Genomic DNA, 24,966 nt, shown 5'->3' with positions numbered 1-24,966 from the left:
TAGAAGTCACAAGACTGCTCTAACTGCTGATGAGAAATGGTATTTAGCAGTTTATATGTACTAAAATAATTACATTTCCATGTTCTGTGTACTGTGGGAGACCAGATAGAGAGAATGCAGGGTCCTGTGGTTAGTAGCACTGTAAGGGTACGTACCCATGTAAAAAGCATAACTGCAAGGCATGTAAATACATCACACTAAGTCAAAAGACTTTTTGTGGCTCAGATGGTAGAGAGCATACATGAAAACAATTTATTACTTGATCCACGCAATTTGTGGTGTATTGACAAAGTCGGTGGTAGATGGTAGCATTCAGTCTGCAGGATCTCTCCCAACCTGTACTCCCAGAATGCCTCTGGATAAGTGGTAGCCTCCTACCAGTATCCTTCAGGCAGCTTCTTCCCGTGGTATCAGACTAGATCCTCATATGATGGCCCTCCCAGCCAGCCTTCAGCAGTAAACAGTGGCTCCAAGCCCTCCAGCCTCCCAGCTTGGGCCTCCACTTGACAAGCACACGTCAAAGTGCCCAGGAGAGGCAAACAAGCCCCCTAGGTGATGATCTCCCCCTCTGGATGGAGCCCAGGCTGTCCTCTGCTCCAGGGTATTAATGCATTCTCCCAGAATCCTCTGGGCCATACCTCCCAAGAATTGGCTGGGGCCACATACATTTTAAGCTGATGATTGATATGCTCCTGCTTGTATTACCCAGATCTCTTCCAGGTGAACAGAGACAATCAAACAGTGCTGCAGCCTCTGGAATGCAGACCAGGCCAAAATAATCAAACCCAGCTCCACCGGTTACAGAGGGCTAAAACTAAATTTACCTAAGCTAAAACTTAGCTATAAACACCAAACAGAATTCCAGCTTCATTGGGTACAGTGAGCCAAACTAAACTTGTCTAACAGAACAAATCAACCCCATTGACTACAAATGGGCCTGAAACAAAATTTACCTATCCTAGCATCCTAGGAGGAAGCTACAATACATTTTTGTTCTTGACTTTAGATATCAGTTCAGGCAGCTGTGAAGGAAACCATACGAAACTCAGAAGCATGTCAACATATGTCAAATGCAGGAGGAAGGCAGCTAAAAGCATGCTGCATTTACCAATCTATAAAAACCCTTATTCTAGCACTTGTTCTCAGAAATCCCTGCATTTAAAATATGATTAGCCCATCTCTTCCTTGAGTGTCACAGGTCTGTTTGATCCCAGAAAACATTGATTTACAATCCTGGAATCTTTTTTCAAATATTTTTATGTCAGAATCATAATCCAGCCTTATTCCATTCAAGTCAACTGGCTGTCTTTAATATGTATACTAACACTTTTAGCAAATTCACTAGGTAGGTCAGGTCTGAAATTGGGGAGGTTGAAGGATATAGTTTTGCCCACTATGTGATAGTACACCTAGAATGGCCCCTAGAAGAATTAGGCAAATTGTCACTCACCTCTGCCATTAGTGATTGTAGGTGAAGAAGTCAACAGTGGATGAACTGTAATCACTTATCACTATCTTCCATCACAGAAAATGCACAAGTTGTGCAATGACCAAACCAATGATTTGTCATAGTAGTCATGATAGGATGGCCCTGGTAGGAAGGCCAGCAATCTAGAACATTTTAGCATATCGCAAAAAGGGTGCATCACTGTCAGCAGTAAGATATAGGGGCAGCTTAGTGCAATCCCTGGTGGCCCTGTGGCTTTTGTGTCCTTAGCAAAAATCCAGCTTTGTCAGTTGGGACAACTGATCTTATTTGCCCCCCTGCTTCCTGCAGTCTGCTTCATTACAATTTATGTATCATTTTTTACAATATCCATAAATTGTATCTGTACATCGCATTCCACTTGACAATGTGCTTTTTCTTTACTTGAATTAGTTTAATTCCAAGCCTTTACCCAGTATAAAGGATTTGCTGACATTTGGCATCAGGAATTTTCTTAGTAGGTCAAATATTAAATGACCAGCACCCTAGTCGCAAACAGGTGTCTTGTTCTAAACAATTTAATCTGCATTCTGACTCATTACAGAGTAATTCACCAAAATGAAGTTATATGTAAGCATACCAGTTTGATATGAAAAATAAGAAAAGAAGAACAAAGTGCCACATGGTCTGTAGTGTACTGAGGCATTTTACCAAGATCAACTCCTCAGCTACATTCTGCTCTATCACACTAGCACACATTTGCCTACAGTATGCAGACCTGGAATGACCTTTCACTTTCCATTTGCAGCCTTGTTTAATATTCTATACCTGTCAAAAAATCCAGGCTTCTATTATCTCATGCACAATGGCAATAGACTGAAAATATCTACAGATGTAGGCAGGATTTTCCAAATCTTCATCCCTATACTCCTGAAGTTGTCTCACCTCCTCTCCAAAAATACCATGTAGAAATGTTGAGGTTAAGTCTCTTGCAGTCTGTGGCATCCCTGGCATCTCTTATATGCGGATGCTGGTCAAAGGTCCCAGTGTGTAACACATTCTAATGTACTGTGTCTCCTAATATGAAACTACTAATTGTATACCCACTTTTGAAGACTGAGTTCATTAAAAGGGTTTACTGCTTGGCATTTAACCCATTATAAACAGAGGTTATACAAGTTATAAATGTAGGTATGTGTCACCTAGTAGCACAGATGTGTTTTATTTATTTTTGCTTTGTCAATTTGACCTGCAGAGCATTCCACCCAGGGATACTCTATATGACATCACATGCCAGTCACTCTGTTGAGGAGGCTCCAGAGTCCTGTGTTAGGGGTGGACACAGAGGGTGCTGCCTGGTTTGTTAGCTTGCCCACCCCTGGTGAGCTTGGCATTGGTGGGTTGGACCTAGCTTTAACAAAACAGAGATGCAATGTTCTGGAAAGGTCCTTAGTTAACCCTTCCTCTTTTGAAGGGGGTGCCCCTTCAAACTGGTCCTTTTGAGATGAAGCCCTTTGTCTGCCCTCCTTCTGGGGAATACGTGGCTTTGAGATGGCAGTGTGCTTGATTGTAGGCCTAGGACTAGTTCTTGGGCATAGAGGGTAAGAAGAGTTTTTGCTGAAGTCCTGTGAAGCAGCAGGAAACCCATGTAAGTTTTTGGCTTTTTGGTATGTTTTTTGGAATATGTTTTGGGTATTCTGCGTATATGTGAGCTTGAATGCCATTTGTTATATTTTTATATAACAATGTAAAGTAGTATTCAGAATCAATGTTTATTAAGCTGTTAAACCTGTCCATTTCTAATGTTTGATATCATTATGGACTGCAGAATTCTTGTTATTTTCAGTCAGATGGACCCTATTAGTGTTGTGTAATGTTCTGGGCTGCATGTCCTCCACGTGGGCAGCATCAAGTTGGGGGAGCAACTGTACTCTTTAACCCACTCCTACTTATCATAGATTGTTACTCAAGACTCATTGAGGGCAGTATTATCAAGAATTCCTCCCCTGGGGGCAAAGACACAGACATCTCCTGGGAGGCCCATTCCTGGCCTCATTAGCATCAACAATAGTCTGTTCTGTAATGTTCCTAGGCCTCACAGCAATGAACATCCTCGCCTATCACAAGTTGTATTTCCAGAAGATATTTTGAAGTTAGGAGAAGGAAGAGTTAAAACAACAACAGTCTTTTAACTATTTAAACGGAACTCAGTTTATATACATAATTACAAGCTTTCAGAGACAAGCCCATACCTGGAGGGGTTTGCCTGAGTCCTGCATCCCATATCCAAGGGATGTGAGTCCCATTAGTCCTGAACCTCCTCTTTCTTACTTCCCCTTTGGGGGGAGCTCACAGCAGCTAGATGCTCAGATTACATCTTGCTGCCTAGGCCCTTATACTGCTTCCCATAACTAACAAATCACAAGCAGGTACCCTCCAGACTAAAAAGACTTCTACATATGATGCCCCACACTGGCAAGGGCAGGGCTGACACTTCTCACTATCTATACACACACCACTCACCACTCTGGGGATCTCTAGCAGCTACAAAGGCACTTACACTGCCTGATTTTCAATATAGGGTTCCCAACCCTACTATGGTAACATCAGGTTGTCAGTTTGCAGAACTACACCAGGGACCCCTGTGCACCGGCCCTACATTAGTAAGATAAAAGGATTAGTAGGAAGCAACATCTGCTTATATAATACATAATTATGGCTACCCTTTGTGCACATATTGTGAGATTTAACTCCAAATGGAGAGGTTTCCAGGAATTCAGTCCACCCAGAAAACATGTTTTAGGGCTTCTGCCCTCTTTTTATTTGTCAACAAAAGTACCTTTGCACATGGTTTGTCCTTGCATGGGTTCTCAGCATCACACAGATACAAAGTAAACCTTCAGTCTCCTGGCTATTTGGTTGCTTAGACCTCAGCCTGCTTTAACACAGGCTAAACATTGTCTCAGGTGTCATCCTGGCCAGAGTGCTTATCTATACGGCCAGACAGGCCTGGACCCATGTCCATCTACACATATACGTGTCCATCTGCACATATACGATTACTGCTTGGCTTTTATCTTTATTCCTGTATTTTTAATCCTAATAAATTGCAAAGTTCCCTTTATTTATTACACTATGAGAGTCCTTTTTTTTCCCTTTGAGGATGTCCCTGAGATGTAACATTAAGGGGAGCTCTACTGTTCAAGATATACATCCCATCATGGATTGTTTGGAAGCTTATACAGTGGGGCAAAAAAGTATTTAGTCAGCCACCAATTGTGCAAGTTCTCCCACTTAAAAAGATGAGAGAGGCCTGTAATTGGCATCATAGGTAGACCTCAACTGTGAGAGACAAAATGAGAAAAAAAATCCAGACAATCGCATTGGCTGATTTGGAAAGAATTTATTTGCAAATTATGGTGGAAAATAAGTATTTGGTCAATATCAAAAGTTCATCTCAATACTTTTTTATATATCCTTTGTTGGCAATGACAGAGGTCAAACGTTTCCTGTAAGTCTTCACAAGGTTGGCACACACTGTGGCTGGTATGTTGGCCCATTCCTCCATGCAGATCTCCTCTAGAGCAGTGATGTTTTGGGGCTGTCGCTGGGCAACACGGACTTTCAACTCCCTCCAAAGGTTTTCTATGGGGTTGAGATCTGGAGACTGGCTAGGCCACTCCAGGACCTTGAAATGCTTCTTACGAAGCCACTCCTTCGTTGCCCGGGCGGTATGTTTGGGATCATTGTCATGTTGGAAGACCCAGCCACGTTTCATCTTCAATGCCCTTGCTGATGGAAGGAGGTTTGCACTCAAAATCTCACGATACATGGCCTCATTCATTCTGTCCTGTACATGGATCAGTCGTCCTGGTCCCTTTGCGGAGAAACAGCCCCAAAGTATGATGTTGCCACCCCCATGCTTCACAGTAGGTATGGTGTTCTTTGGATGCAACTCAGCATTCTCTCTCCTCCAAACACGACGAGTTGTGTTTCTACCAAACAGTTCTATTTTGGTTTCATCTGACCATATGACATTCTCCCAATCCTCTTCTGGATCATCCAAATGCTCTCTAGCAAACTTCAGACGGGCCCGGACATGTACTGGCTTAAGCAGGGGGACACGTCTGGCACTGCAGGATCTGAGTTCCTGGCGGCGTAGTGTGTTACTGATGGTAGCCTTTGTTACGTTGGTCCCAGCTCTCTGCAAGTCATTCATTAGGTCCCCCCGTGTGGTCCTGGGATTTTTGCTCACCGTTCTTGTGATCATTTTGACCCCACGGGGTGAGATCTTGCGTGGAGCCCCAGATCGAGGGAGATTATCAGTGGTCTTGTATGTCTTCCATTTTCTAATTATTGCTCCCACAGTTGATTTGTTCACACCAAGCTGCTTGCCTATTGCAGGTTCAGTTTTCCCAGCCTGGTGCAGGTCTACAATTTTGTTTCTGGTGTCCTTCGCCAGCTCTTTGGTCTTCACCGTAGTGGAGTTTGGAGTGTGACTGTTTGAGGTTGTGGACAGATGTCTTTTATACTGATAACAAGTTCAAACAGGTGCCATTGATACAGGTAATGAGTGCAGGACAGAGGAGCCTCTTAAAGAAGAAGGTACAGGTCTGTGAGAGCCAGAAATCTTGCTTGTTTGTAGGTGACCAAATACTTATTTTCCACCATAATTTGCAAATATATTCTTTCCAAATCAGCCAATGTGATTGTCTGGATTTTTTTTCTCATTTTGTCTCTCATAGTTGAGGTCTACCTATGATGCCAATTACAGGCCTCTCTCATCTTTTTAAGTGGGAGAACTTGCACAATTGGTGGCTGACTAAATACTTTTTTGCCCCACTGTATGACCTAACCTTAACCGGTGGTCATATCATCTGGTAAGGATGTATTTGCATACACAGTGGTGAATTGGTGATGCGTCTTTCACATTCTGTTTTTGGGTCAGACGGATTTAAAGGGACTTACATCACTGATATTTCCTTAAGAACAGCACTGGAACTATACTTCATATGGTAGACATTTTATGGGGAAATTTTGTTTGCACTATATTTCATTATTGTATGCTTATTTTGCACAGATTTGCACTATTTAATGTTTTGATATTTATAAGCACTACACTTTTACTATTGCATTGACTGGGGTTTGTATCATTACTTTTGGTGTCAGCTGCTATTTCTGTAGTTGTACCTGAGTGTACATCTTTTACACACAATTTCTAAAGTATACCTTAGTGAAAGACTTCCACCACCTGTTGGGGACATCTTTGTATGTCCCAACACATCCTGGTCCTACATAATACTCCTTCGTTTGCCCGTACAGCTTGACTTTTCAGGCCCCTGATCTTCAACCTAGGCCCTGTGTTGTCTCTCTGGACCCTGGACAGACCTGCTCTCAACTAGAGACCCATTGCGTTCCTGTCACCCGAGTCTTTCACTTAAAAAGCATCAAAAAGCCTCAAATGCAAGTCACCTGCTGCCTCTGACAAATTATATGCTAAGTTGACAGTAGTTCTTCTATTTTTTTTTTTTTTTTGCCTATTTTGTGTTGTAAAGTTTAATGGGATGTTTGTCACTTGCAAAATGTTACAGTCAGAGCAATCAGGGGAAGTATAGAAAATATATACAGTAGGTGCACAAACATGCATGACATATGGTTAATGGGTATGACTTGAAATGTGTACTGTATTCTACCCAGCATTGTATGTTTTATCATGTTTTATGCAGCTCTCCACATTGAAAATGATTGGGTTCACATTTTTTCTTCTTTTCTGCCAACAGTTATATATTATAACACAATTCACTAGAAAGAGAAGGACCAGGAGGCTGTGAACAGAACATTCCAGTGCCACTCCAGAGAGTTTAGGACCATAGAGGGCAGCAGCGTGCTGTTCTCGCTTCAGATTGCAGGCAGCCTGTTTATTCTGAGTTTATTTGTTAGAGTACCTCAGTAAATTGCAGTATATATTGTGTAAAAGAATACAAAAAAAAAGTTATGTTTTCTCCCAGGAGTTCTATATTCTTCTTGTGGCAATATATTTCTGACCTTAATTTTCAGCCAATCGGCTTTTTATGCTATGCTGTATACCATACAACATTCATTGTACACATTCACAGCTGTACTGTAAAGCAAGCGCGCTTAGTTAAGTGTCATTTAATCTTACTCATAAATTCAGTCAGAGGCTGTTACTGATAAGCTTAGTTTACTAATAATAGATCTTTTTATTTCAATTTCCAAGCTCATAAATAGACAAACTATATTTTAATTAGACAAAACAATTTCTGCTTTGTGATCTTGAGCAAAGGCATTTTTATTTGAAAAACACACAATTGCCTTCATTCTTGTAACATTACGAATTGTTTGGCCTCCCAGATTAAAGGCATCCTTTGAACACAATTTAGTGCATATATGGTTTGATTTATAAACTACATATGGTCAATATTATTACATTTTCTGTCACTACAGTCACTTCTAATTTCATCCAGTCTTGTTAGCTGGTCCTCATCTGGCGAGTGAATGCACAGTGTAGAATGTGTGGGTGTACCACTGCTTCACTGGAATGTTTTATTGCTGCATTGTTTTGTTCAAGCGGTTTACAGCCACCCACAAGCAGTTGCTAGGTGGCAACCACTGCTTTCAACAAATGGGCTATGCATGGCACATGTAATAGTAATTTCTCACTCAGTAAATGTGTTTCTTTTGGGAAAAATATTCTGTCTGTTACCATACTAACAAAATGAAATTTATAAAGCATTTGTTTTCACTAAACTAAAAAGTAACCTAAAATATATGTACGTGCCTCAGTACTGAATGCTGCTCCACTTACCTCGATGTAGATAAGGTCAAGATTGATCTGTTTTCACTTACTCTCTTACAAAATTAAAGGGGTTATAAAGGCTCAAGGTTTTTACCTTCATGCATTCTATGCAAGAAGGTAGAAAAACCTGCTGTGCGCAGCACATTGTGATCCAGCAATGTGCACAAGAGCCTCCTCATTGGCTGAGACAGCCATTGGCTCCCGCTGCTGTCAATCACACCAAGCGAGCCAATGAGGAGAGAAAGGGGGCAGGGCTGAGCTCTATGTGTGAATAGACAGGAGCAAGACTGCTTGGGGGCTCCCAAAGCAAGCTGCTTGCTCCCATGACAACGCGTTTTGTGCACATGCGCTTTGTCAAATCTTGATAAAGCGCATGTGTGCGAAACACATTGTCAGGTTTACCAGCTCTGCTTGCATTCCAAGGCCAGGATCCAGCTTCCACCCTCACCCTTGTCGTGGTGCCTCGATCCCCATACTGCAACTGAGCCGCTTTTCCCTGCTTGGGTCCAGTGAGGAGTATACGGTCCACCGCACTACCCTGGCTGCTACATTTTAGTGTCATCATACTTATGGCTTATTCTGCACCAATAAAGGTATACCTCCTTGGGAGGTGAACATTGTTCTACTATACTCTTACAGCACTGTTTTTTTGGGTAATATATATATAAATATATATATATATATATATATACATACACTATGTTGCCAAAAGTTTTGGGACACCCCTCCAAATCATTGCATTAAGGTGTTCCAATCACCTCCATGGCCACAGGTGTATAAAATCAAGCACCTAGGCATGCAGACTGCTACAAGCATTTGTGAAAGAATGGGTCTCTCTCAGGAACTCAGTGAGTTCAAGTGTGGTACCATGATAGGTTGGCAACTGTGCAATAAGTCCAACCATGAAATGTCCTTGCTACTAAATATTCCATCGGTCAACTGTTAGTGGTATTATAACAAAGTGGAAGCAACTGGGAGCAACAGCAACTCAGCCAGGAAGTGGTAGGCCACGTAAATTGACAGAGCGGGGTCAGCGCATGCCGAAGTGCACAGTGCGCAGAAGTCACCAACTGTCTGCAGAGTCAATAGCTAAAAACCTCCAAACATCGTGTGGCCTTCAGATTAGCACAACAGTGCGTAGAGAGCTTCATGGAATGGCCGAGCGGCTGTATCCAAGCCTTACATCACCAAGTACAATGCAAAGCAACAGATGCAATGGTGTAAAGCATGCCACCACTGGACTCTAGAGCAGTGGAGACGTGTTCTCTGGAGTGACGAATCACACTTCTCTATCTGGTAGTCCGACAGATCTGTCTGGGTTTGGCAGTTGCCAAGAGAACGGTACTTGCTTGACTGCATTGTGCCATGAGTAAAGTTTGGTGGAGGGGGGATTATGGTGTGGCGTTGTTTTTCAGGAGTTGGGCTTGGCCCTTTAGTTCCAGTGAAGGGAACTCTTAAAGCATCAGCATACCAAGACATTTTGAAAAATGTCATGCTCCCAACTTTGTGGAAACAGTTTGGAGACGGCCTCTTCCTGTTCCAACATGACTGCGCATCAGTGCACAAAGCAAGGTCTATAAAGACATGGATGAGCAAGTTTGAGGTGGAGGAACTGTACTGGCCTGCGCAGAGTCCTGATCTTAACCTGATAGAACACCTTTGGTATGAATTACAGCAGAGACTGCGAGTCAGGCCTTCTCGTCCAACAACGGTGCCTGACCTCACAAATGAGCTTCTGGAAGAATGGTCAAACATTCCCATAGACACACTCCTAAACCATATGGACAGCCTTCCCAGAAGAGTTGAAGCTGTTATAGCTGCAAAGGGTGGGACAACTCAATCTTGAACCCTACGGACTAAGACTGGGATGCTATTAAAGTTCATGTGCGTGTAAAGGCAGGCATCCCGATACCTTTCACAATATAGTGTATATACAGGGCTTTTTTTCTCATAGAATAGATGCTGGAACCTGCCCTTTCTAAGTCACCATTTATCTCTGCCTTGTACCCACCTTCAGGCACCATTCCTTGGTTCCACCTTCTACCCACCTCCCAGTACCTCTCCATTTAGAGAATACAGAATCAATTATAATTTTGTGGTGCATGTAAATTGTCCATGATAACAAAAAAAGCAGTAAAATAGATCTCCTGCAGCCGGCAGCAATAACCTTACCCCCCCCCCCCCGGGACAATAGATTCCCTAACCACAATGAATCTCCTGCAATAAAATACCCCCAGCAACAATAAACGCCCAGCAGCAACAACAGATCTCCCTGTAACCAGCATTAATAGACCCTCTAGCAGCCAGGAACAATAGACCCCCTCCCAATAGTAGATCTCTCTCACAGTAACATTTGACCCCCAGCAACAAAGGACCCACCCCCAGCAAAAATAGATCTTCATCAACAATAGATCCCCCAGCAGCCATCATAAATAGACCCTCGAGCACACCGCCAACACCTTGCCATTACATACATTCAGTGCTGGAGCTGCGCTCCCCCGTTCCCCCGCGTTCCTGCTGAAAAAAAGCCCTGTGTGTATGTATATAAATACACACAGTGCTCAGCATAAATGAGACACCCCTTTTGAAAAGTAAGTTTTAATCAAGAACAATTTCCAAAATTTTGACAAATCTGAGTTTTATAGAACATTTATAGCTCATTATATGAAAGTAAGGTTAATAATAGAACTTAGATTACAAAATCTAACCCACAACAAAAACTACTACATCTAGTATTTTGTATGACCTCCATTATTTGTAAGGACAGCACCAAGTCTTCTAGGCATGCAATGAACAAGTTGGAGACATATCTATCTTTTCCATTCTTCAAAAACTACCTCTTTTAGAGCCTGGAAGCTGGATGGAGAGTGAAGCTTGTCTCTTCAGAATTCCCCATAGGTGTTCGATTGGGTTCAGATCAGGAAACATACTTGGCCACTGAATTACTTTCACCCTGTTCTTTTTCAGAAATGCAACAGTGTCCTTAGATGTATGTTTTGGATCATTGTCATGTTGGAAAAGTGCAGGACGACCAAGGGCAAGGAGTGATGGTAGCATCTTCTCTTTCAATATAGAGCAGTATATCTGTGAATTCATGATACCATCAATGAAATGCAGCTCCCCGACACTAGCAGCACTCATGCAGCCCCACAGAAGGACAATACCGCCACCATGTTTCACTGTAGGCTCCATGCATTTTTCTTTGCACTCACCTTTGCAACATCATATAGTTTTGAAGCCATCGGTTTCAAAAACATTTAACTTGGTCTCATAACTCCAGAGAACAGAGTGCCAGTAGTCTTCTTCTTTTTCAGCATAGGCCCTGGCAAATTCTAGGTGGGCTTTTTCATGCATGGGCTTTAGGAGAGGCTTCCTTCGTGGACGACACCGATGCATGCCATTCCTCTGCAGTGTACGCCGTATTGTGTCATGACAAACAATCACCCCAGTTTGACTTTCTGCTTCTTTAGCTAACTACAGTGAACTTGCATGGCAATTTTCTTCAACCCTTCTCATAAGAACACACTCCTGTCAAGGTGTTAACTAGAGATGAGCGAATTTCTCAAAAATTTGATTCGGCTGATTCGGCGAATTCCAGTGTGAAATTCGATTCGATGCGAATTTCTTCGCTACGAAGATGACTTATAAAAAGGGTTTCTAGGCTTCAGAGAGCCTTTAAATTAGTGCAGAACACTGTACCTTTAATTTAAATGCCCTTGGAGATGAGGAAAGAGAAGGAGAAGGAGAAGGAGAAGGATGAGAAGAAGGAGAAGGATGAGAAGAAGGAGAAGGAGAAGGATGAGAAGAAGGAGAAGGAGAAGGATGAGAAGAAGGAGAAGGAGAAGGATGAGGAGAAGGAGAAGGATGAGAAGAAGGAGAAGGATGAGAAGAAGGAGAAGGAGAAGGATGAGAAGAAGGAGAAGGATGAGAAGAAGGAGAAGGAGAAGGATGAGAAGATGGAGAAGGAGAAGGATGAGAAGAAGGAGAAGGAGAAGGATGAGAAGAAGGAGAAGGAGAAGGATGAGAAGAAGGAGAAGGATGAGGAGAAGGAGAAGGATGAGAAGAAGGAGAAGGATGAGAAGAAGGAGAAGGATGAGAAGAAGAAGGATGAGAAGAAGGAGAAGGAGAAGGATGAGAAGAAGGAGAAGGATGAGAAGAAGGAGAAGGATGAGAAGAAGGAGAAGGAGAAGGAGAAGGAAAAGCAGAAGGAGAAGGATGAGAAGAAGGAAAAGGAGAAGGATGAGAAGATGGAGAAGGAGAAGGATGAGAAGAAGGAGAAGGAGAAGGATGAGAAGAAGGAGAAGGATGAGAAGATGGAGAAGGAGAAGGATGAGAAGAAGGAGAAGGAGAAGGATGAGAAGAAGGAGAAGGAGAAGGATGAGAAGAAGGAGAAGGAGAAGGATGAGAAGAAGGAGAAGGAGAAGGATGAGAAGAAGGAGAAGGAGAAGGATGAGAAGAAGGAGAAGGATGAGAAGAAGGAGAAGGAGAAGGATGAGAAGAAGGAGAAGGAGAAGGATGAGAAGAAGGAGAAGGATGAGAAGATGGAGAAGGAGAAGGATGAGAAGAAGGAGAAGGAGAAGGATGAGAAGAAGGAGAAGGAGAAGGATGAGAAGAAGGAGAAGGAGAAGGATGAGAAGAAGGAGAAGGAGAAGGATGAGAAGAAGGAGAAGGAGAAGGATGAGAAGAAGGAGAAGGATGAGAAGAAGGAGAAGGAGAAGGATGAGAAGAAGGAGAAGGAGAAGGATGAGAAGAAGGAGAAGGATGAGAAGAAGGAGAAGGATGAGAAGAAGGATGAGAAGAAGGATGAGAAGAAGGAGAAGGATGAGAAGAAGGACAGTTCTGTGACAGTTTCTGTCTATTTCTGACAGTTCTGGGACATTCACTCCATACAGCTGTTTCAACCGCTGTATGGAGGGAATGTCATGGAACTGTCAGAAATAGACTATTAATGACAGTTCTGGGACTGTCCTTCCATGCAGCGGTTGAAACATTGTATGTATTTGTTTCCATAAATGGATCCATTTATGGAAACAAATAGATACAATGTTTCAACTGCTGTATGGAAGGACAGTCCCAGAACTGTCATTAATAGTCTATTTCTGACAGTTCTATGACATTCCCTCCATACAGCGGTTGAAACAGCTGTATGGAGTGAATGTCCCAGAACTGTCAGAAATAGACTATTTATGACAGTTCTGGGACTGTCCTTCCATACAGCGGTTGAAACATTGTATCTATTTTTTTCCATAAATGACATTCTGCAAATACACTTAGAGGAGCGCTGCAGATACACTTTTTGCCGGCTTGGAATTAATCTTATTTTCATCCTACTTCTTCTTCTTCATCCTCATCCTCATAAGAAGAAAAAGAAGAAGTAGGATGAAAATAAGAATAATTCCAAGCCGGCAAAAAGTGTATCTGCAGCGCTCCTCTAAGTGTATCTGCAGAATGTCATTTATGGAAAAAAATAGATACAATGTTTCAACCGCTGTATGGAGTGAATGTCCCAGAACTGTCATAAATAGTCTATTTCTGACAGTTCTGGGACATTCACTCCATACAGCTGTTTCAACCGCTGTATGGAGGGAATGTCATAGAACTGTCAGAAATAGACTATTAATGACAGTTCTGGGACTGTCCTTCCATAGAGCGGTTGAAACATTGTATCTATTTGTTTCCATAAATGGATCCATTTATGGAAACAAATAGATACAATGTTTCAACCGCTCTATGGAAGGACAGTCCCAGAACTGTCATTAATAGTCTATTTCTGACAGTTCTATGACATTCCCTCCATACAGCGATTGAAACAGCTGTATGGAGTGAATGTCCCAGAACTGTCAGAAATAGACTATTTCTGACAGTTCTGGGACTGTCCTTCCATACAGCGGTTGAAACATTGTATGTATTTGTTTCCATAAATGGATCCATTTATGGAAACAAATACATACAATGTTTCAACCGCTGTATGGAAGGACAGTCCCAGAACTGTCATTAATAGTCTATTTCTGACAGTTCCATGACATTCCCTCCATACAGCGGTTGAAACAGCTGTATGGAGTGATTGTCCCAGAACTGTCAGAAATAGTCTATTTCTGACAGTTCTGGGACATTCACTCCATACAGCTGTTTCAACCGCTGTATGGAGGGAATGTCATGGAACTGTCAGAAATAGACTATTAATGACAGTTCTGGGACTGTCCTTCCATACAGCGGTTGAAACATTGTATGTATTTGTTTCCATAAATGGATCCATTTATGGAAACAAATACATACAATGTTTCAACCGCTGTATGGAAGGACAGTCCCAGAACTGTCATTAATAGTCTATTTCTGACAGTTCTATGACATTCCCTCCATACAGCGGTTGAAACAGCTGTATGGAGTGAATGTCCCAGAACTGTCGGAAATAGACTATTTATGACAGTTCTGGGACTGTCCTTCCATACAGCGGTTGAAACATTGTATCTATTTTTTTCCATAAATGACATTCTGCAAATACACTTAGAGGAGCGCTGCAGATACACTTTTTGCCGGCTTGGAATTAATCTTATTTTCATCCTACTTCTTCTTCTTCATCCTCATCCTCATAAGAAGAAAAAGAAGAAGTAGGATGAAAATAAGAATAATTCCAAGCCGGCAAAAAGTGTATCTGCAGCGCTCCTCTAAGTGTATCTGCAGAATGTCATTTATGGAAAAAAATAGATACAATGTTTCAACCGCTGTATGGAGTGAATGTCCCAGAACTGTCATAAATAGTCTATTTCTGACAGTTCTGGGACATTCACTCCATACAGCTGTTTCAACCGCTGTATGGAGGGAATGTCATAGAACTGTCAGAAATAGACTATTTATGACAGTTCTGGGACTGTCCTTCCATACAGCGGTTGAAACATTGTATGTATTTGTTTCCATAAATGGATCCATTTATGGAAACAAATACATACAATGTTTCAACCGCTGTATGGAAGGACAGTCCCAGAACTGTCATAAATAGTCTATTTCTGACAGTTCTATGACATTCCCTCCATACAGCGGTTGAAACAGCTGTATGGAGTGAATGTCCCAGAACTGTCAGAAATAGACTATTTCTGACAGTTCTATGACATTCCCTCCATACAGCGGTTGAAACAGCTGTATGGAGTGAATGTCCCAGAACTGTCAGAAATAGACTATTTCTGACAGTTCTGGGACTGTCCTTCCATACAGCGGTTGAAACATTGTATGTATTTGTTTCCATAAATGGATCCATTTATGGAAACAAATACATACAATGTTTCAACCGCTGTATGGAAGGACAGTCCCAGAACTGTCATTAATAGTCTATTTCTGACAGTTCCATGACATTCCCTCCATACAGCGGTTGAAACAGCTGTATGGAGTGATTGTCCCAGAACTGTCAGAAATAGTCTATTTCTGACAGTTCTGGGACATTCACTCCATACAGCTGTTTCAACCGCTGTATGGAGGGAATGTCATGGAACTGTCAGAAATAGACTATTAATGACAGTTCTGGGACTGTCCTTCCATACAGCGGTTGAAACATTGTATGTATTTGTTTCCATAAATGGATCCATTTATGGAAACAAATACATACAATGTTTCAACCGCTGTATGGAAGGACAGTCCCAGAACTGTCATTAATAGTCTATTTCTGACAGTTCTATGACATTCCCTCCATACAGCGGTTGAAACAGCTGTATGGAGTGAATGTCCCAGAACTGTCGGAAATAGACTATTTATGACAGTTCTGGGACTGTCCTTCCATACAGCGGTTGAAACATTGTATCTATTTTTTTCCATAAATGACATTCTGCAAATACACTTAGAGGAGCGCTGCAGATACACTTTTTGCCGGCTTGGAATTAATCTTATTTTCATCCTACTTCTTCTTCTTCATCCTCATAAGAAGAAAAAGAAGAAGTAGGATGAAAATAAGAATAATTCCAAGCCGGCAAAAAGTGTATCTGCAGCGCTCCTCTAAGTGTATCTGCAGAATGTCATTTATGGAAAAAAATAGATACAATGTTTCAACCGCTGTATGGAGTGAATGTCCCAGAACTGTCATAAATAGTCTATTTCTGACAGTTCTGGGACATTCACTCCATACAGCTGTTTCAACTGCTGTATGGAGGGAATGTCATAGAACTGTCAGAAATAGACTATTTATGACAGTTCTGGGACTGTCCTTCCATACAGCGGTTGAAACATTGTATGTATTTGTTTCCATAAATGGATCCATTTATGGAAACAAATACATACAATGTTTCAACCGCTGTATGGAAGGACAGTCCCAGAACTGTCATTAATAGTCTATTTCTGACAGTTCCATGACATTCCCTCCATACAGCGGTTTCCGGCAAAAAGTGTATGTGCAGAGTTCCTCTATTCTGCAGATACACTTAGAGGAGCTCTGCAGATACACTTAGAGGAGCTCTGCACATACACTTTTTGCCGGCTTGGAATTATTCTTATTTTCATCCTACTTCTTCTTCTTCTTCTTCTTCATCCTCATCCTCATCCTCGTCTTCTTCTGAGGATGAGGATGAGGATGAAGAAGAAGAAGAAGAAGAAGAAGAAGTAGGATGAAAATAAGATTAATTCCAAGCCGGCAAAAAGTGTATGTGCAGAGCTCCTCTAAGTGTATCTGCAGAATAGAGGAACTCTGCACATACACTTTTTGCCGGCTTGCAATTATTCTTATTTTCATCCTACTTCTTCTTCTTCTTCTTCATCCTTTTCTTCTTCTTCTGAGGATGAGGATAAAGAAGAAGAAGAAGAAGAAGAAGAAGTAGGATGAAAATAAGATTAATTCCAAACAGGCAAAAAGTGTATGTGCAGAGCTCCTCTAAGTGTATCTGCAGAATAGAGGAACTCTGCACATACACTTTTTGCCGGCTTGGAATTATTCTTATTTTCATCCTACTGCTTCTTCTTCTTCTTCATCCTCATCCTCATCCTCAGAAGAAGAGGATGAGGATGAGGATGAAGAAGAAGAAGTAGGATGAAAAGAAGAATAATTCCAAGCCGGCAAAAAGTGTATGTGCAGAGTTCCTCTATTTCTGACAGTTCTCTCACAGCTTCTTCACATGTACAGCGGTTGAAACATCTGTATCCTAAATGGAAACTAATAGATACAAATTAGTTTACTAATTGTATCTATTAGTTTCCATTTAGGATACAGATGTTTCAACCGCTGTACATGTGAAGAAGCTGTGAGAGAACTGTCAGAAATAGAGGAACTCTGCACATACACTTTTTGCCGGCTTGGAATTATTCTTCTTTTCATCCTACTTCTTCTTCTTCTTCTTCATCCTCATCCTCATCCTCTTCTTCTGAGGATGAAGATGAAGAAGAAGAAGAAGTAGGATGAAAAGAAGAATAATTCCAAGCCGGCAAAAAGTGTATGTGCAGAGTTCCTCTATTTCTGACAGTTCTCTCACAGCTTCTTCACATGAACAGTGGTTCAAACATCTGTATCCTAAATGTAAACTAATAGATACAATGTTTCAACCGCTAAACATGTGTTCCTTCTGTCAGAGAACTGTCAGAAATAGCGGAGCTCACTGCAGGGACACTTTTGCCGGCTGATCGGGAAATGTTCGATTCGCGCACCCGAAGTAGGCAAAATTTCGGTTTCGCCGCGAATCGAATATTTTCTGAAATTCGACTCGAATTCCGGTTCGCCTGGTTCGATTCGCTCATCTCTAGTGTTAACTCCCATGGATAGCTTGGACATTTCTGTGAGATGGTTGCAGTTTCATCTTTTACATTTTTGTATCACTTTTGCATGTATGTGTATGTATATATATATATATATATATATATATATACATACATACATACAGAGTATGTATATGTATATACACTGCTCAAAAAAATTAAAGGAACACTTTTTAATCAGAGTATAGCATCAGGTCAGTTAAACTCCTGGGATATTAATCTGGTCTGTTAAGTAGCAGAGGGGGTTGTTAATCAGTTTCAGCTGCTTTGGTATTCATGAAATTAACAACAGGTGTACTAGATGGGCAACAATGAGACGACCCCCAAAACAAGAATGGTTTTACAGGTGGAGGCCGCTGACATTGTTTTCCCTGCTCATCTCCTTGCTCATCTTTTCTGACTGTTTTTCACTAGTTTTGCATTTGGCTAGGGTCAGTGTCACTACTGGTAGCATGTGGCGATACCTGGACACTACAGAGGTTGCACAGGCAAACTCCTCCAGGATGGCACATCAATACGTGCCATTGCCAGAAGGTTTGCTGTGTCTCCCAGCATAGTCTTAAGAGCATGGAGGAGATTCTAGGAGACAGGCAGTTACTCTAGGAGAGCTGGACAGGGACGTAGAAGGTCCTTAATCAGCAGGACCGGTATCTGCTCCTTTGTGCAAGGAGGAACAGGATGAGCACTGCCAGAGCCCTACAAAATGACCTCCAGCAGGTCACTGGTGTAAATGTCTCTGACCAAACAAGCACAAACAGAGGGTGGACTGAGGGCCCGATGTCCTCTAGTGGGCCGTGTGCACACTGCCCAGCACTGTAGAGCTTGATTGGCATTTGCCACTGAACACCAGCATTGGCAGGTCCACCACTGGCACCCTGTGCTTTTCACAGATGAGAGCAGGTTCACCCTGAGCACATGTGACAGATGTGAAAGGGTCTGGAGAAGCCGTGGAGAACGTTATGCTGCCTGTAACATTGTTCAGCATGACCATTTTGGTGGTGGGTCAGTGATGGTCTGGGGAGGCATATCCATGGAGGGAGACATAGACCTCTACAGGCTAGACAATGGCACCCTGACTGCCAATAGGTATCAGGATGAAATCCTTCGACCCATTGTCAGACCCTACGCTGGTGCATGACAATGCCCGGTCTCATGTGGCGAGAGTATGCAGGCAGTTCCTGGAGGATGAAGAAATTGATACCCTTGAATGGCCCCCACATTTGCCTGACCTAAATCCAATAGAACACCTCTGGGATATCATGTTTTGGTCCATCTGATGCTGGCAGGTTACAGCTCCAACTGTCCAGGAGCTCAGTGATGCCCTGGTCCAGATCTGGGAGGAAATACCCCAGGACACCATCCGTCATCTCATTAGGAGCATGCCCCGACATTGTCAAGCACGTGGGGGCCATACAAACTACTGAGTACCATTTTGAGTTGCTGTAATGAAATTTCAGCAAAATGGACTAGCTTGCTGCACTATTTATTCACTTTGATTTTCAGGGTGTCTTTGAATTCAGTCTCCTGTAGGTTGATAATTTTCATTTCCATCAAACAATGGGGCATCCTTACGTTCCTAACACATTACCCAGTCTATATCAGTATAGATATCCAGCATGATATTTATCCCCAATGAGATTTGATGTGTTTTCAAAGTGTTCCTTTAATTTGTTTGAGCAGTGTACAAATGCACGCCACACTTTTCAGATGTTTATTTGTAAAAAAAACTTTGAAAATAATTTATCATTTTCCTTTCACTTCACAATCATGTGCCACTTTGTGTTGGTCTATAACATAAAATTCCAATAAAATACATTTACGTTTTGGTTGTAACATGACAAAATGTGGTAAATTTCAAGGGGTATGAATACTTTTTCAAGGCATTATATCTGGGTCACCAGAGTACGGTGGTGTCAGCAGAGGTTGGGCTTTCAACGAGAGGTCCAGATTGACAGGGAACCCAAAAATTACTAAGCAACCCTTAATGGGGTAGTGCTACATATGACTGAATTACCACAAACAGTATTATCAGAACATAAATGTCACTATACATATTAAAATCAGCGGTGTTTTGAAAGTGAACCTATACAGAAAAGCTAACCTAACAGAACTCTACAGTTCAGTACCTAAAAACTATGTAATAAATTAATATAATAAATTATGAATTGTTAACAAGTTAATATTTGCCATTCAATGTTTAATCCATGAGGGGCATAAGTTTTGAGATCATAAATGTATTGTGTCTCTCTTTAATATTTCATTAATTTCATTGATTCAAATAAACAGAGAAAACAGGTTACAAAATTATCACAACATAATGGAGTTATACAATCTTTCACAAGTATTATACATCAGATAACAAGAATCAAATCAAAATAGAGTTGTATCCCAAGGACATACATCTACAACAATTGAGGTTGCTTGACATATGTGAAGCTTATTCATACCCTTGTGATATCAAATATCAGCTAGTATGAATAGTAGTTTTAAATGAGGAATGATATGCTGGTCAATAAAAAAATTATTTATTATCTTGAGATTAAATGCTTAAATGCAATTAATGTCACCATAAAAATCTGGTTATTGAAAGGGGATAAACTGGGAATGATGTAACAGGATATTTGTACATAAACTGATGTTGGTAGAAGGAAAAAAGAAGGAAACAAAGGGAAGAACGAAACAGATGAAACTCTTTACAGGAATACCATACATTGCCTATCACCATTATATTAAATAGGTATATGCCTTCACAGGATATTCAAGACCTTGCGATGCGTCAGCCAATTGCTCCATTTTTTATTGAATTTATCAATAGCATGTTATGCTAGCATTTTCTCATACTGATATTGTCTATTTAATCTATGTACAACTTCAGAGAGATTTGGGGCTTCAGTACAATTCCATTTATTGGTAATGTGCAATCTAGCTGCACATGAAGTATGCACTACTATAATCGTATACTCATAGGGATATACAGTATATCAGTTCCCATGCTCAGGAGAGCTATATGTGGAGAAAATGGTTTGAGGATCGACACAGATGTTCAACAGCTTCTAATACTTTTGCAACCCCCAAAAATACGAATTTTTTTGCACATGTTCCCTCCAGCACAATGGGGAGTGATTAGGGAAAAGTTTGAAGAGTCTATACGGGATTGTATACCAACAGTGCAAAATTGTTTGAAAGTGTTCCCTATAATCAATATAACAAGAAGACTTACTATTTGTTACAATAACAAAAAGATATACTATTTGCCACAATAGCTACAGTATATTCCATTATTCTGGATTAAATGTTTGGAGGTCTGTTTCCCACTACAACAATGAGTAGAATTTTAAGAAATTATTTGCATTCTGATATATTTTATAAAAAAAAAAAAAAGAGCTGTTTTTTTGGGGGTTTTTGCACCGTTGTACATGGGAAATTTTCCAAATTGTAGGGGTGATTTCAATATTCTTTTTTGGGCACATTGTATGTAAGTGTCTATAAGTATAGTGTTTATAAAAGTACTATATCCTTTAAAATCCAATCTTGTACCCTGAAATGTGGGATATTCATGTGGCCCCAATGAGATATCAACAATATATGGTGGGTTTTGTGGTGGAAGAATTTTGAACAAGAATCTCTAAATTTCTATGGATGAAATTATCACAGAGTAATCTGGAAACATAACTTGGGTAGATATAGCTGATGCCATTATTAAGGTTTTAGAATCATGACTGGGTATAACTGCTCAGTCTATGCTAAATCACAATTTGTTCCCTGGTGGAGAAAACCATTCTCTTAATTGGTCTAATAAAGATGCCCTCTAGTTGTCTCCTATAAACGTGAGTCCTACCCCTCTGTCTAGTTCACAGTATGTGTGATCAAATTGAGGTATGGAATTTTAACTTTTTTCTTATTCCATTAAAAACATCCATACAAGGATTCCAATGTATTAAAAAAAAGTTTTGTGAAGTGGGATTGGTAAAGTTCTAAAACAATACAAAATCTTTGGTAGTTTTTTCCATTGTAAATGCTGCTATTCTGCCTATCCAGGACAGCTCAAATTTTCCTATGTACTCTTGAGTTATTTGATTAATTAGTGGTAGGTAATTTGAGGTGTAACGCTTATCAGATGAGTAGGTACTTTGTATGCCTAAAGTAATTGAGGGTTTGTCCAACTCATATGGAAATTCCTTTTTAAACTTGCTGAGGTGATAGGTTTTTAGCCGTATTTAATACTATATATATGATTTGTTCACCTTCACCTTATAGAAGGAGACTTTACCAAACATGTCAGTGAATAATCAAATTTTTGGAAGTTATTTCGGAAGGTTGACTATATTAGTTTTAACGTGTTAATTTGTTATTTTGGGATATAAGCCTTGCCCTCAGTGCCACACGGAATCCTACGCTCTTCATACAGTAGCCACTAATACCACGATCACCCCATACTACCATTTCCCAGGACTTTGCAGTGTTTGCGCTGTTACAACCCTTCCTCATTTTTTCTGAATCACAAACAGAAATAGAATAAGCTGATTGCATGATATTGACTGGAGTATTGAAAGTAATGAATGGAACAAAATTGAATTCAAATTCATTCATTTTGTTATGATTCAGAGATTCTGATGAATCCACCTCCATCCAACCCAAACACAATACTGTAAGTAGGAATCATCTTATTTCACTTTTATATCTTACTGTATTTACTGCAATATGTTTCTATTTTATGTATAGTGCATTTTTATAATAATGATAAATGTTAATGCAAATAGAAATCGGCTGATTATCCAAGAGACAGACTACCACGCCGCTCTCATCATAATAAAATGAAAGGATCTGAATCAATTTGGATCATTCGTTCTATCCTTACATTATTTTGAATGCTTCAAACAAACAAAAGGCCCAAACTATTGCATCAAGTCATCCAAATTAATACAAATGAAGTTGTTGACTTCATTATAATTTAGTTTGGACTAGCTGTAATTCAGATACATTTGACTCTTCAAATAACAAAAATTTTGTCCGAATTTTGATTCGTAACTAAACTAATTACAAAAGCATGCTACAGCTGTGTCTATGATGAAGGGGTCTGACCTAATAGCTACTGCAAAAGTGCTACTATCATTAGTGAAAAAATTAATGGGGACAGGAGACACCCCTGACATTTACCATTGGTTATGCCTAAGATTTAGCCGTGTATACCTGAGCTTTTGTTGATGTCGTATAAAATGTCATAATGGCGGAATGAATAAGTAGGCCAAATTTCTGCAAAATGTGAGTAAAGTGTCCCCAATGGAATCTATCAAAAGCCTTCTCTGCATCCAAAGCAAGGAGCATTCTATGGGATTCCACAAATTTGTTCAGGTTGACAAGACTGACCTGATCAGGGCGAATTAAGTTTGAAGTTACTTCCAGAAGACAATTGGCCAAAATGTCAGCATATACAGTATATTTAGATCAGAATTAAGCAAGGAGATCAGTCTGACATTTTGAGGTTGAGTAAGTTTGTTTTCCTGGTTTTGGTAAAGCCAGAATCAGAATTAAGCAAGGAGATAAGTCTGACATTTTGAGGTTGAGTAAGTTTGTTTCCTGGTTTTGGTAAAGCCAAAATCACTGTTCATCACTGTGCAGTAATTGAGGAACTAATATATCCGAGAAATTCTTATAATATTTGGCTGAGATGCCACCTACACAAGGAGATTAGATTCGTTTTTTTACATTTCAAACTCAGTTATAGTTTTTTTTTAAAAGCTTTAAGGTATGCTATTCCACGGAGGGTAGATTTAAGTGGTTTAAAAAGCAAAAGGTTTTTTACCTTAATTAATTGTCTATACTTACCTGAGTCTTCTCTCGAAGCAGCTATTCATTACTCTTCTTCTATTTACAGGAGGATCTGGCAGCAGCGAAAGCCATTGACTCCTGCTGCTGTCAATTAAATCCTGTGAGGAAGACAGACACACAGGTTGGCTCCAGAGCGCGCCTGTACGAGTGCCCCGTCAGCAGCCAGCCTGCTTTGGGGGCACGTGGAGAAAAAGAGGAGCAGAGAGCGCCTCTGGGGAACCCTAGAAGATCACTCCTGCATAGAGCAGGTAAGTACAACATCTTTTTTTTTTAAGAACAAAAATTAAGGTTTACAACTGCTTTAGGACTGCTATGAAAATGTGCATTGGAAACCTATTAGTAGTCGCAGAATGTGTTGGCAATATTTTGCAGATTAGTTTAGATTTGGTTGTGATGAGTTATGCTGTGTATTTTTGTTTTAGATTGATGCTTCTGAAGTTGTGAGGCAAGCATTTTACCTGCCTGCCTTGAGAGAAGTAAGATAGCTTTGATCTTTTGAAATATTTTATGTTCTAGTAATAAAGCATCTCTCAGGTTCTTTGAGCTAATGAGCACAATTGTTCAGCTATAGACACTGTAGGAGAAGCCATATGAGTAAATTCTAGTTTTGTAATACATGATAAAAGTAAGGTAATATTTTGCATCCTTTGTTTTTTCTTTAAAGCGTTACTAAACCCACAACAGTAAAATCAGCCTCAGGGACACTCTGCACATGGTCAGTTTGATGTGTACTGCTAGAGAGTTTTTTCTTGGGAGGGTGCATGTGATCAGCACAGGGCCAATCAGCCCTGCCCAGACATAGGGTCAGGGGTTATGCAATCTCATAGGGCAATGAGTGGAGAATGAAAACTCCTACAATCTTTACCAGTGCTCAGCTGGACACTGATAGAAGTCACAAGACTGCTCTAACTGCTGATGAGAAAAGGTATTTAGCAGTTTATAGTTACTAAAATAATTGCACTTCCATACTCTGTGTACTGTGGGAGACCAGATAGATTGAATGCAGGGTCCTGGGTTTAGTAACACTTTAACTGCAATTTGTATAATAATGCTTTCAGTATGAGCTTTATGTGGACACCAAAGGGTGTACGCATTCTCAGTTGTTGGTGCATTTGTTTGAAAGAATTCTTGGAAATGTCTAGAAATGTCCTTATGGAGCAGAGAATTAGAC

The sequence above is a fragment of the Staurois parvus genome, unplaced genomic scaffold (assembly GCF_062004578.1).
Source record: "Staurois parvus isolate SC_StPar_1 unplaced genomic scaffold, SC_StPar_1.0 ptg000233l, whole genome shotgun sequence".
Lineage (NCBI taxonomy): Eukaryota > Metazoa > Chordata > Amphibia > Anura > Ranidae > Staurois > Staurois parvus.
This window is presented reverse-complemented; position numbering follows the sequence as displayed.